We start from the raw sequence: 12443 nt of genomic DNA, 5'->3' as shown, positions 1-12443 counted from the left end.
GAGTAAATTATTTTTTAAGGTTGAATTATAGAGTATATTATTTTCATTGTTAATTAGCCATGAGATCTTATTTAAGTCCAAGATAATTTAAATAGACATAAATTAGTTTAAACCTTCTCCCCATTCTTATCATTTTAGAATTTATTCTCTCAATTTACCTTTAAATTTTAACAAACAATAACTGGTTTTATGGCCAGCACTCATAGTACTAATTCCTACTTTTTATTTGGATGTAGTTTGGCTGAAAAGGAGATCCAAAACTAAACCATTGCAAAAGAAAGTTTGACTCCAGCCCATAAAGACTTCTCCCTTTATGGATGTATACTTTTATTAAAAGAAAAAAAAAACCTCTAAAGATTAGTTGATATTACATGTATAATGCAATGTATCATTTCAATATGATTATGGAATTCTAAAGCAGCAAAACCTGACCAGATATATCATTCCTCTTTCTTGACATTAAAAATCTATCATTTGATAAAGGTTCTGATGGAATCAATGCCAGAATCTTTTTCTCTTCCATTCATGTAAAGTGACAACTTTCCTTCATTCCCAACTCTCATACTCTTAAACCCGACAGATAAGCAATGACAGTATAAGAGAAATAGCTATATAGTTTCAGAACATTTTGTTTTATTGCCAATAAGTGTGTGAATTTATCATTAGTGTGACTGACACCATACTTACCATAAAAACAGCAGTTTTGACTTATTTATTTAGGTTTTGCAGCAAATAAGCTTGTTTCATAATGTGCTAATGTTTGCTCGTAAGCAATAAAATGAGCAATTGGGCAATAATTCTGACCAGAGAAAAATTATTTTGAGATTGGGGCTGAATTTTTTTGTATTAATATAGTACCCCCAACAGCAAGCAAAAGACAATAATGCAAATCCTTGGAAAATGCCAGATTCACGTTTCCTCTAGGCATGAAGATCTCATAAAAGTCCATCCTAACCACTTATGAGAGGTCTACTGTTCTGTAAACAATTTTATAAGGGAGTTGTGTTCTACTCTCCATCTATATTCAAAGATGGATAAATTTAAATGGTATACATTTGAAAAGCCATTATTTCTCCTACAAATGCACAGAAGGATCTCCTCCTCTTCTATCCTCACTGCTTTCCATTAACATTAACATACAAAAAATTTACTTTTAAAAGCACCAAATTACATTTATATTTATTTATTTAATTTATTTTTGCTGCTTGAATTTATTCATAAAAAATAAAGGTGGGATAAAAATCTAATAAATAAATAAATGTACATTTACAGTCAAATCATGCAACTAATGGTGAGAAAATGGATATCCTTGTGATGGATATGTTAAAAGCAAACTTGTAATAATCATATGACATCATATCATTTAAAGTGAGATTTGGATTTTAATTCATAGGTTCTGTTTCTAATCATAGTGAATTCATAATGAAGACATTTGCATTATGAATCATGATGCAATCTTTGCTGACTCATACTGTACCTCTACAGGTAGTCCTTGATTTACGATCACAGTTGAGCCCTAAATTTCTGCTGCTATGTGAGGTATTTGTTAAGTGAGTTTTGCTCTATTTTATAATCTTTCTTCTCACAGTTGTTGAGTGAATCACTGCAGTTGTTAAGTTAACACCATAACAATAGCAATAGCATTAAGAGTTATATACCATTTCATAGTGCTTTACAGAACTCTCTAAGCGGTTTACAGAATCAGCATATTGCCCCCAACAATGTGGGTCCTCATTTTACCAACCTCAGAAGGATGGAAGGCTGAGTCAACCTTGAGCCTGGTGAGATTAGAACTTTCATATTTCAGGCAGCTGGCAGTCAGTGGAAGTAGGCTGCAGTACTGCACTCTAACCACTAGTAACATGGTTGTAGCAGTGACGGGCGGTCATTGGAGGCAGGGGAGGCAGAGCCTCACCTCTCATCATGAAATAATAATATAATAATAATATCCACAAGGGAGTTTCATATATATAAGAGGAAGAGGAGGGAGGAGGAGGAGCGCATGCGGGGCAGTGCCAGCTGGGCAACCGGCAATGACAGGAGGGTTCTCGGAAGCGCCAATAACCTTCCTGCCTCCGCTGTACTTTGCGCGCTCCTCGTGACTGCAATAGACGTCCAGAAGTGGCAGGGGCTTGATGACGTCGCCGCAGCTGCCATGCGCGGACGGACGGAGGTAGCGAATGGTGCCGATCCCCCATCGCTCGCTCACTCACTCTCTTCCGCACGGACACCTCGGCGCCACTCTGGTTACCTCCGTCCGGCCGTGCCCAGCAGCGACGTCGGCGACGTCATCAAGACGAAGTGGCTTGGAGGCAAAGCGCTCCGCAATCCTTTTCTGTGTGTCTGGCATTTAGGTAGATAGGCGGATGTCCTAAACGCCAGACGCACAGAAAAGCAGCTGCTGTTGGGGATTGCGGAACGCGAGCTGGTGAAGCACGCACAGGAAGGCGGGGAATGGGATCACGATCCCATTCGCCGCCTTTCTGAGCGCGCTCCGCCGGTGAAGCGCTCCATAATCCTTTTCTGTGCGTCTGGCGTTTCAGGAAGGCGGGGAATGGGATCACGATCCCATTCGCCGCCTTTCTTGGCGCACTCCACCAGCGAAGCGCTCCGCAATCCTTTTCTGTGCGTCTGCCATTTAGGTAGATAGCTGGATGTCCTAAACGCCAGACGCACAGAAAAGCAGCTGCTTTTGGGGATCGCGGAATGTGAGCCGGTGAAGCGCGCTCAGGAAGGCAGGGAATGGGATCACGATCCCATTCGCCACCTTTCTGAGCGCGCTCCACTGGCGAAGCGCTCCGCAATCCTTTTCTGTGCGTCTGGCATTTCAGGAAGGCGGGGAATGGGATCACGATCCCATTCGCCACCTTTTTGAGCGCGCTCCGCCAGCGAAGCGCTCCGCAATCCTTTTCTGTGCGTCTGGCGTTTAGGTCGGCGTCACTGTGGCTACATCCGGCCGGCCGGACAAAAGAGCGAGCGAGGCAGCCTGATCAAGTGAGGCAGGCTTCAGCGGGGTAGCCTGATCAAGGTAGCCTGATCAAGCGGGTTAACCTTGAGCAGGGCAGCCTGATCAAGCAAGGCAGGCTTGAGCGGGGTGAAAGCACAGCCCCTTTCGTTGCTTTCCCATTCACCCCGCTCAAGCCTTGGCCGAGGGAGCTGGGGATCGGGCTTTGGGTTGGTGGGAGACCTTGAAGGAGTGGGGGGGGGAGGGACTGGCGCCGGTGGAGGAAGCAATGCTATGCGGATCAGTGCACTCCGTGGTCCCTTTAATGTTCACTCAGGAAGGCGGAGAATGGGACCATGTGTGCTGGAGGCTGAGGCTGCCTCAGACTCCTGCACATGTGGTCCCATTCCCCGCTTTCCTGATGACGTCACCAGCCTCCCCAGCCATAACCCTCACCGCACGTCACTGGGTTGTAGTGATCAAAACTTCATAATTTCTGCATATTAAATACATGGCAGACACAGAGGAGGGGTTGATACAGCTTGGGATTCGAGAGAAGTATTGGGAGGAAAGGTTTTTAATATTTTGTTTTCCACTAGTTCGGATCCAGGTGAGAACCACTGAACTTGCTGTGTGAACTGAACGCTCTCTACATGGGGCTGCCCTTGGGACGCGCCCGGAGACTGCAGTTAGTTCAGAACGCAGCCGCGCGGGCTGTGATGGGGAGTACGAGGTACTCCCACATAACACCTCTCCTGCGCGAGCTGCACTGGCTACCTGTGGTTTTTCGGGTGCGTTTCAAGGTGCTGATTACTATCTTTAAAGCGCTCCATGGCACGGGACCTAGTTATTTGCAGGATCGCATCCTCCCACATACATCCCTGCGGCCAATTCGCTCACACAGAGAGGGACTTCTCCTGGTGCCGTCCACTAGGCAATGCCAACGGGCAACACCAAGGGGTAGGGCCTTCTCTGTGATGGGCCCAACCCTCTGGAATGACCTCCCCCCCGACATCAGAACCACTACTGACCTCCGCTCCTTCTGGCAAAAATTGAAGACTCACCTGTTCCGATTAGCAGGTTTGGCATAATTACAACTGTTCCTCCTGGCAAATGCACTATTAACTGGTTATTTTAGGGGTATTGTTTTTAATTTATTGTGTGTGTTTTAGGGGTTTAAAATTTAAATTTATATTTATATATACTGGCTCTGTACAGTCCTTTTAATTCCATTTTAACCTCCTCCATTCCAACTGTACATATTCAACTTTTATTGTATTTTGATGTATTTTGCATGGACTGTACACCGCCCCGAGTCCCTTTTGGGAGAGGGGGCGGTCTAGAAGCACGGTAAAATAAATAATAAATAAATAAATGTGTTTGTAGCTGTTTAATAAGTGGGCAGTGGGATTGAGAAAAAAATACATAAGTGAAGTTGACAAGTAGCCATTTAATTGAAAGGAAAACTGCAAGAAGCTAGACCCTAGGGAAAGAAGAAGCTAAACTGAAAGCAAATAGTCTGGAAAAAAAGAGTTAGGGTGAATGAAAAGATTTACTTTGTGATTCAACTTGCCCTAAATGGGGAAAAATAGTTCAACAGGGGCATCACCAGATGTAGGTTTTGTCAACGTCTAAAGCATTTCCATGAATACTATCAACTTGAGAAGGGGGGGAAATGCCATGCATTTTGACCAGAGTAAAAAGTCTCATATTTCTGTAACTGAGATGTGAATGTGCATGTCCAGAACCCTGTTGTAACGTCCTGTTGGAGAATGTGATTGATGACTTCAGGCAGAGGGGAGGAGACACAGGGTTAAAGTTCAGATGCCATTAAGCGGAATTTAGTTTCAGCTCCACAGAAGTCCATGTCAAGTTGTTAGTCCTAATAAATGAATGGATTTTTTTTAAAACTTTGTCTCGAGGCTCATAAATTAATTAGGTCAGCTCTTGGAAACTTCACAGAGAGCTGAAACTGACTTTAAAAAATCTATTAAGATTTCCAGGTTTCTTGAATCCCAGGCTCTCCAAGCTCTCCCCCAATGTTTGGGGTGCTTGGAGGGAAAATCAAGCAACAGGAGGCTGAAGAAAAGTACTCATCTTTTCTTGCTTCTGCTGCTGGGAAGACATCGCTGCTTGGCATTGGCGCATACCTCTGGCAATGCCAACCAGCGATGTCTTCCCCAGCAGCAGAAGCAAGAAAAGATTAGTACTTTTGGAAATCAACCCCTAAAGCAGCTGAGGTGGAATTCCCTTGCCCTAGTCCCCAGATACAGGAAAGGGTCTCAAGCAAGCTGGCAAGGGTGGACTGGAGATGGGACTGAAAACAAGCCAGGCTCCCAAAGCTCCAGATGGAATCCCTAGAGAGTGCAATAGAGCAACTGAAGGAGGATCTTGACCAGGCCACCCTTGCTGATGAGGGGCCATCATGCCACCCAAAAGAGAGGGGAGTGAAATCTGATCCTGTTGAGGGGAGAAGATGCAGACTGGAGTGCAGCCCCCCTTCCCCTCCTGATAGAAGGAGAAGGAGCCCAAAATGGCAACCAGTGCCTCTCCCATGCAGCAGGCAGGCTGCCAAGAGCAGGCAACCCCCTCCCTCTCTCTGAACTAGGGGTGAAGAAGATGGCCCACCATATCAGGCGCAAACATACAGAGGCTGACAGGAGGTTGGAGGAGTAGGACTGAATGACTCACCCCAATTCAGGGGAAAGTTTGACGGAAACTCAGATCAGCTAGCCCTATTCCTTGATTCAGCTGATATCCACCTAGAATGCTATGGGCACCTCTACCCATCCCCCAGAACCATGGTGAATGTCATTGCAGAGGGTCTAGAAGGAGAAACAAGGGAATGGCTAGCAGCCCTCCACAAGAGGAGAGCCCCACAACTGCAAGACATAGATGACTTCCTGTGTCTGCTAGAGGCCAGGTTTGAGGAGGGGGAGGAGGAGGACCTATATATGGAAGAGGAACTCAGAAAACTAGAGCAGAGGGGCAGCCCCATCAAAGAGCACATCTCTTTGAATTTAGGAGGGTCACAGGAAGGCTACATCCTTTACCAGAGCGACTGCTGGTGCATTTCTTCAGAACAAGCCTGGACAAGCAAATTGCCCAGGTAACCGCATACCGCGACATCCCAAATCAACTCTCTGAGTGGTTCCGGGTAACAACAAAAGTCGACAGTGGGCTGCATGCCAACGACATGAGAAAGCAACCAGACACAAAAGAGTGAGGTAAACCTGACCTGAAACCACCCAGCCAGCGGGGAACCACAGCACCAGAGCAGGCCCTGAGACCAGCCCTCCCTCAAAGTCCGCTGAAATGCTACAGATGCAGGGGGTGGGCCACATGGCAGCTGCATACCCAACCCCAGCCTCAAAACCAAGGCCAGACCCACCGCCCAGAGCACGACCAGAACGAGGCTCCAAATGGACCACCAACAGGTCTGGGAAAGCCCTCCAGGCTGCAGATGCCCCTTCCCCCCTAGGCGAAAGTGGTGGAACCCAAGGCAACGACAACCAGTTGCCTGAACCACATGACAGCGAGGACGAGGGAGAAAATGACCCAATGGTGAGAGAACCAATTCACCCTTTCCTTTTTCCAATATGCCCGACAGCCACAAAAACAGGAAACCAGGGGGATTTTCAAGCCCTAATAGACTCAGGCTGCACAAGGTGCTTAATTACCCTAACCACAGTTCTGAAACTGGGGATCAGAGCAAAAAGACTGGCCCACCCAATCGGGTTTGAGCAGGTCGACAGGTCCCTAATGAGAAGAGCCTCTGCCACCCACCTGACTGGACCAGTGAGGCTAGAGCTAGCAGATCACTGGGAAATAATTCGATTCATAATAGCCCCCAAAATGACAGACGCAGTCATACTGGGACTTTCCTGGCTAGACAAGTGGGACCGACCATCTTGTGGCAAGAGGGTAAACGCAGACTTAGGATATCAAGGGGCCTCCAACCCCTCCCATACCAGCAAGCAGAAACACCACCCACGCTGAAAACCCCCCAAGAAACCCCACAAGAACAACTGGAAACCACATCCGACAAAACCCCAGAGGCCGAACTGATTCCAATAGAATATCAGGATCTTGCAGAAGTATTCAGCGAGGCCGAGTGTGATGTTCTGCCTTCCCACCGGGAGACAGACTGTGCCATCGAAATCATCCCCGGGGCAAAACTACCCAAGCCCAAACTGTACGCCATGACACCCCAGGAAATGGAAGAGATGCACAAATACATAGACTAAAACCTAGCAAGGTGGTTGTCAGGCCTGTAATTCTGTTCCTTTTAGGATCTTTGGCCTGCCACATAATTAAAACATATATATTATGCTGTTTCATTGGTATAGTAGTTGGGAGGGGGGAATAGAAAGGAGTAGGATTGTGGAATGTATTGTTATGGATTTCTTAGAAGCTCAAGGTCGTCTTTTGTCTCCGCACCTCGACACCTGGCCGGAAGAAGAGGGGTGTACATGCCAGCGTGGAAGATGAAGATTGGACCATGTGATGAATTATGGGGTGTGGGGATAGATGATGAACTTTTAACTTGGGGAATTCACCGGATGTACCTTAGAGTTGAAATTTCAACAGCATAATGCCAACATGCCTGTCTTATTAAATTGGAGTTTTAAGGACTACTTTGCCTTGGACAATGATTTAATTCTGCATGATATTTGGAACGCTGACATTATTTCAACTCTCCCTTAAAAAAATTTTCTTTCATCGGGGTACTGAATCCCAGCTCTGACCCAACCCTGGGCAGGACGAAATTTCAGTGAAGATGGAGGAAGGAAAGAATGCAGCAGAGAAAGCTAAGGATGATGGATCACTTATGTTTGTCGAAACCATCTATGCACCTTCTAAAGAAATAGTTCAACAGGCAGAGGTGAAGCAAAGGGAGCTTCAGCAGGGCGCCCGGCGAAAGGAACCGAAACCAAGATATCCCTCACAGACAGAGTTTGATCTGCGGGAGGAAGTTTTGGGATTTATTGCTTCTCAGGAATGCCTGCTGGAAGGAGGGGGGCCCCCCAAGGGAACTCTTACAGACGGCTGGAGCATGGGGAAAAGAGCAAATGAATGGAGATCTCAGTCGCTATCACGCAGCCAGTCTTTGATGGGCCTTCCGGACCAATTCCGACGCCTAAATGTGAGTGAACAAAAACCCCTGGGGCCCCCAGAACCACCCGGGTGGAGCCTAGCAAAGCCCACATTATCCTTCCCCAGCAGAGAAACGGCTGCGCAGTGGAGCGGAGACTTTGGTTCTTTCCACACAGCCATCAGCGAATCAGCACCCCCCCCTCCTGGAGTGAAAAAAAGTTGGGAAGTAAAACTTAACCAGCCGAAAGGGGCCTGGAACACTTTCACCTCCCCCCCTCTGCAAAGCGATGGCTCTGGACCCATCAATCAAGCCAATTCAGGTTGGGCTTTCTTCCTGGGTCATGGATGGGCTCAATGCCAGTGGACGCCTGCCCCTTCCCAACCAATGGTGCCACCCCAAATAGCTGCTCAGAGGCAGAGCCAAGGAATGGGACCACCACAGGGCCCAGCCCCCCCACCAATGCCTCAGCAGGCTTTTGCCCAACCGATGGGTGTGGCCCCACAAAGAAGCTTACCACCCCAAGCAGCAGGCCAACAGGTTGCTCCGGTTCAACCACCAGCACCCCCTCCTCCTCCCACACCCCCAAGGTTCCGTGCAACCTATGATGGCAGCCGAGACAAACTAGCTTACTTTATGAATCGAGTGTTGGCATACGTTGACCAAGTAGGCCCACAATACCTGACGGATCGAGAACTGATCCAAGAAATAGCAGAGGGGATGAATGAAGGAGAGGCAGCACAATGGATAGCGGAACTCCATGAAGAAGCAGCTCCTGAGTTAGATGACATAACGGGGTTCATCCAACTGATGCGGGCCCGATTTTACGATGTGGCCCAACAGGTAGATGCTGAAGACCAGATCCAGGAATTACGACAGGGTGGTCGGCCTGTCAAAGAATTAGTTTGGGAATTCCGGAGAATAGCTGGAAGACTACGTTACTGGCCAGAGAGACTATTGGTCTACATGTTCAAAAAGGCCTTAGATCCCAAACTAAAACAAGCTTGTGCCGTAAGGGGGACCCCAGATCGTATCCAAGAATGGTACACCACTGCAATCATACTGGACCACGAGATTAATACCTATCCAAAGCCTGGTACCAGAACCCCTGAAAAAAAACCGTTAGCCCACCGAACGCAGAGGCAGCAAACTGCAAAGCTCCCGCCAACCCCTCGTTCCTGGGGCCCCAAAATAAAGTGCTACCGTTGTGGTCAGCTTGGCCACCGGGCATCTACATGCTGGGCTCCAGCCCCAGTTCCACAACCACGCCAACCACCTGCCAGCACAGTCAAGAAAACCCCCAGAAAACCACCAGAAAAAAGTCGTCTGGCACAACAGCCAGCAGGGGCAGAGAGCGGAGCCACTGAAAACGCCCTGGACACTTCAGAGGAGGAAGAGGAAGGAAACCCAGAAGACGACCCAATGGTGAGTGCACCTATCCGCCCCTTCCAAATAAAAGCCAAACTCCAAATACCGAAAACGGGGGTAGAAGGGGAAGTTGGGGTGATTATAGATACCGGCTGCACCCGATGCTTAATCAGCATGTCAATAGTGGAGCAACTAGGTATACGCACCAGACCCCTGAAACAACCCATTTCGTTTGAGCAAGTGGATGGAACCCTAATTGGGGGAGCTCCGGCTACAAAGATCACTGAGTTAGTAAAACTGGTGATAGGCCGCCACTATGAGTTCCTCAGATTCATCGTGGCCCCTGGAATGCAGGAGTCAGTTATCCTAGGGCTTGCATGGTTGGACAAGTGGGAACCTACCATAAAGTGGGAGGATGGCGTTAGAAAGGTGACTATTGGACTTGGGCCGTTACCACCAGTGGAACCAAAAGGCCACCCAGGAACATTGGAACCTAACAGCCCAACCCATCCAGAACCTGCAGCAACCGCAGCAGACACTAAACTTCCGGGAATCCAACGAGTCCCAAAGATCTATTGGGTTCTGGCGGAGGTGTTCAGTGAGGAAGACGGAAACTACCTTCCACCTCACCGCGCCACAGATTGTGCCATAGAGTTCAAACCTGGGGTAACCTTACCAAAGCCCAAAATGTACTCTATGATGCCTAAAGAGATGATAGAATTGAGGAAGTACATCGACACCAATTTGAAAAGAGGGTTTATTGAACCAGCAAAATCAAAAGTAGCGGCCCCAGTGCTCTTCAGGGAAAAGAAAGATGGGGGGGTTCGCCTCTGTGTGGACTTACAAGCTTTGAATGCGGTATGCGAAAAGAATACCTATCCCCTCCCTCTCATGAAAGATATGTTGAACCACTTGGCTAAGGGCAAGATCTTCACCAAGCTGGATTTGAGAGAGGCGTATTACCGTATACAAATCCGGAAAGGGGATGAGTGGAAGACCGCTTTTAATACTCCCTTAGGCAGCTTCCAATATAAAGTCATGCCTTTCGGACTACAAGGAGCACCCGCAGTATTCATGCAGTACATAAATGAAGTGCTACACGACCACCTGTACCGCGGAGTACTCGTTTATTTAGATGACATCTTGATCTTCTCTGAGACCATGGAGGAACATGTGAAACTGGTACGGCAAGTCCTGAAAAAACTTCTAGCTGCCAAACTTTATGCAAAATTGTCAAAGTGTGAATTCCACAAGACCTCGCTAGATTATCTGGGATATCGTATCTCCAATGAAGGAGTAGAAATGGACCCAGAAAAAGTGAAAGCGGTGTTAGATTGGAAACCTCCAAGCACTCGCAAACAATTACAAAGCTTCCTTGGATTTGCAAACTTTTATAGGCAGTTTATTCCAACCTTTGCTGAAATTGCCCTACCATTGACTGACCTATTAAGAACGGGGCCTTCCCCTACTAAACCAAAAGCAAACCAACCATTAAAATGGACAATCGACTGTCAAAAGGCTTTTGAGAAATTAAAACGGCTCTTTGCCCAAGAACCCATATTGCAACACCCCGATCCAGAGCGACCTTTCATAATCCAAACGGATGCCAGTGATGTCGCGATAGCCGTGGTGCTACTACAAAAGAATAAAGAAGGCCACCTCTTACCATGCGCTTACATCTCCAAGAAACTCACCACTACAGAAAGAAGGTGGCCCATTTGGGAGAAGGAGGCATTTGCGATCAGGTGGAGCATGCTCACCTGGAGGCATCTCCTGGAAGGGGGGGATATACCGTTCGAGGTATGGACTGATAATAAAAACCTCGAAACTCTCCTTGCCCATCAAAAGTTATCCCCCAAACAGGTCCGTTGGGCCCAATATTTCCAAAGGTTCAAATTTGAAATTAAACACATCCCCGCAGGGAAGAACTTGTTAGCAGATGCACTGTCGAGAAAACCCCAGTTTGACAGTAAGAAGGAAGAAATTTTCCACCCCATCATATCTCCTTCTCACCAAAAGGCAGCTCAAGTCACCAGTCGAAGCCAAGATAAACTGAGAACCGAACTGAAAGCAGCCCTCCAGACAGACCCATGGTTCAACAACAACAAAGACATCCTAACGATTAATGATGGCATAGCCTGGAAGGGATCCAAACTGTACGTCCCTGCAGAAATGAGATTGCAAGTGCTACAGCGGAGTCATGATGCGAAACTAGGAGGTCATTTCGGATTCCTGAAAACTCTCCACCTCGCTAGACGTCAATTTTGGTGGCCAAAGATGAGGTCGGAGGTGGAAGATTATGTAAAAAGCTGTGCTACTTGTGCAACAATGAAAACCCGTCCGGGAAAGCCCCCTGGACTACTACAACAAGTGGCCAACCCTAGCCGACCATGGGAAGAGATAGCAATGGACTTCATTGTCGAACTTCCAGATAGCAGTGGTAATAAAGTAATCTGGACAGTTATTGATTTGTTTTCCAAGCAAGCACACTTTATCGCTTGTTCAAGCCTACCATCTGCAAAGAAATTAGCGAAAATGTTTGTGAAACACATTTATCGCCTACATGGAGTTCCAAAAAGGATCATTTCAGATCGCGGAGTTCAATTCACCGGCAAGTTCTGGAGAGAATTCCTAAAATCGATCGGGTCCACGCAGGGACTCAGCTCAGCATTTCATCCCAGCACAAATGGGGCAGCAGAGAAGGCCAATGCGATGGTGGGACAGTATATCCGGTGTTATGTGGACTATCAGCAAGACAATTGGTCGGACTTTCTGCCTTTCGCTGAAGTAGCATATAATAATACGGTTGACAGCAGTACCGGATTAACTCCTTTCCAGATTACCAGTGGCATGGAATTCGTTCCCATGCCTGAACTACCTAAGGAACCTCCCTCATCCATGTCCCTGAATGAATGGCTGGGGACACTAAAGAAGGGATGGGAGAATACCAAAAAGGCGCTAACAGATGCGGCAGAAGCCTACAAGAAGCAAGCTGATAAACATCGTTCCCTACAACCCCCCTTTCGAGTGGGGGAC

This window comes from Natrix helvetica (genome assembly GCF_964273705.1).
Source record: "Natrix helvetica genome assembly, chromosome: 1".
In the NCBI taxonomy this organism is placed as follows: Eukaryota; Metazoa; Chordata; class Lepidosauria; order Squamata; family Natricidae; genus Natrix; species Natrix helvetica.
This window is presented reverse-complemented; position numbering follows the sequence as displayed.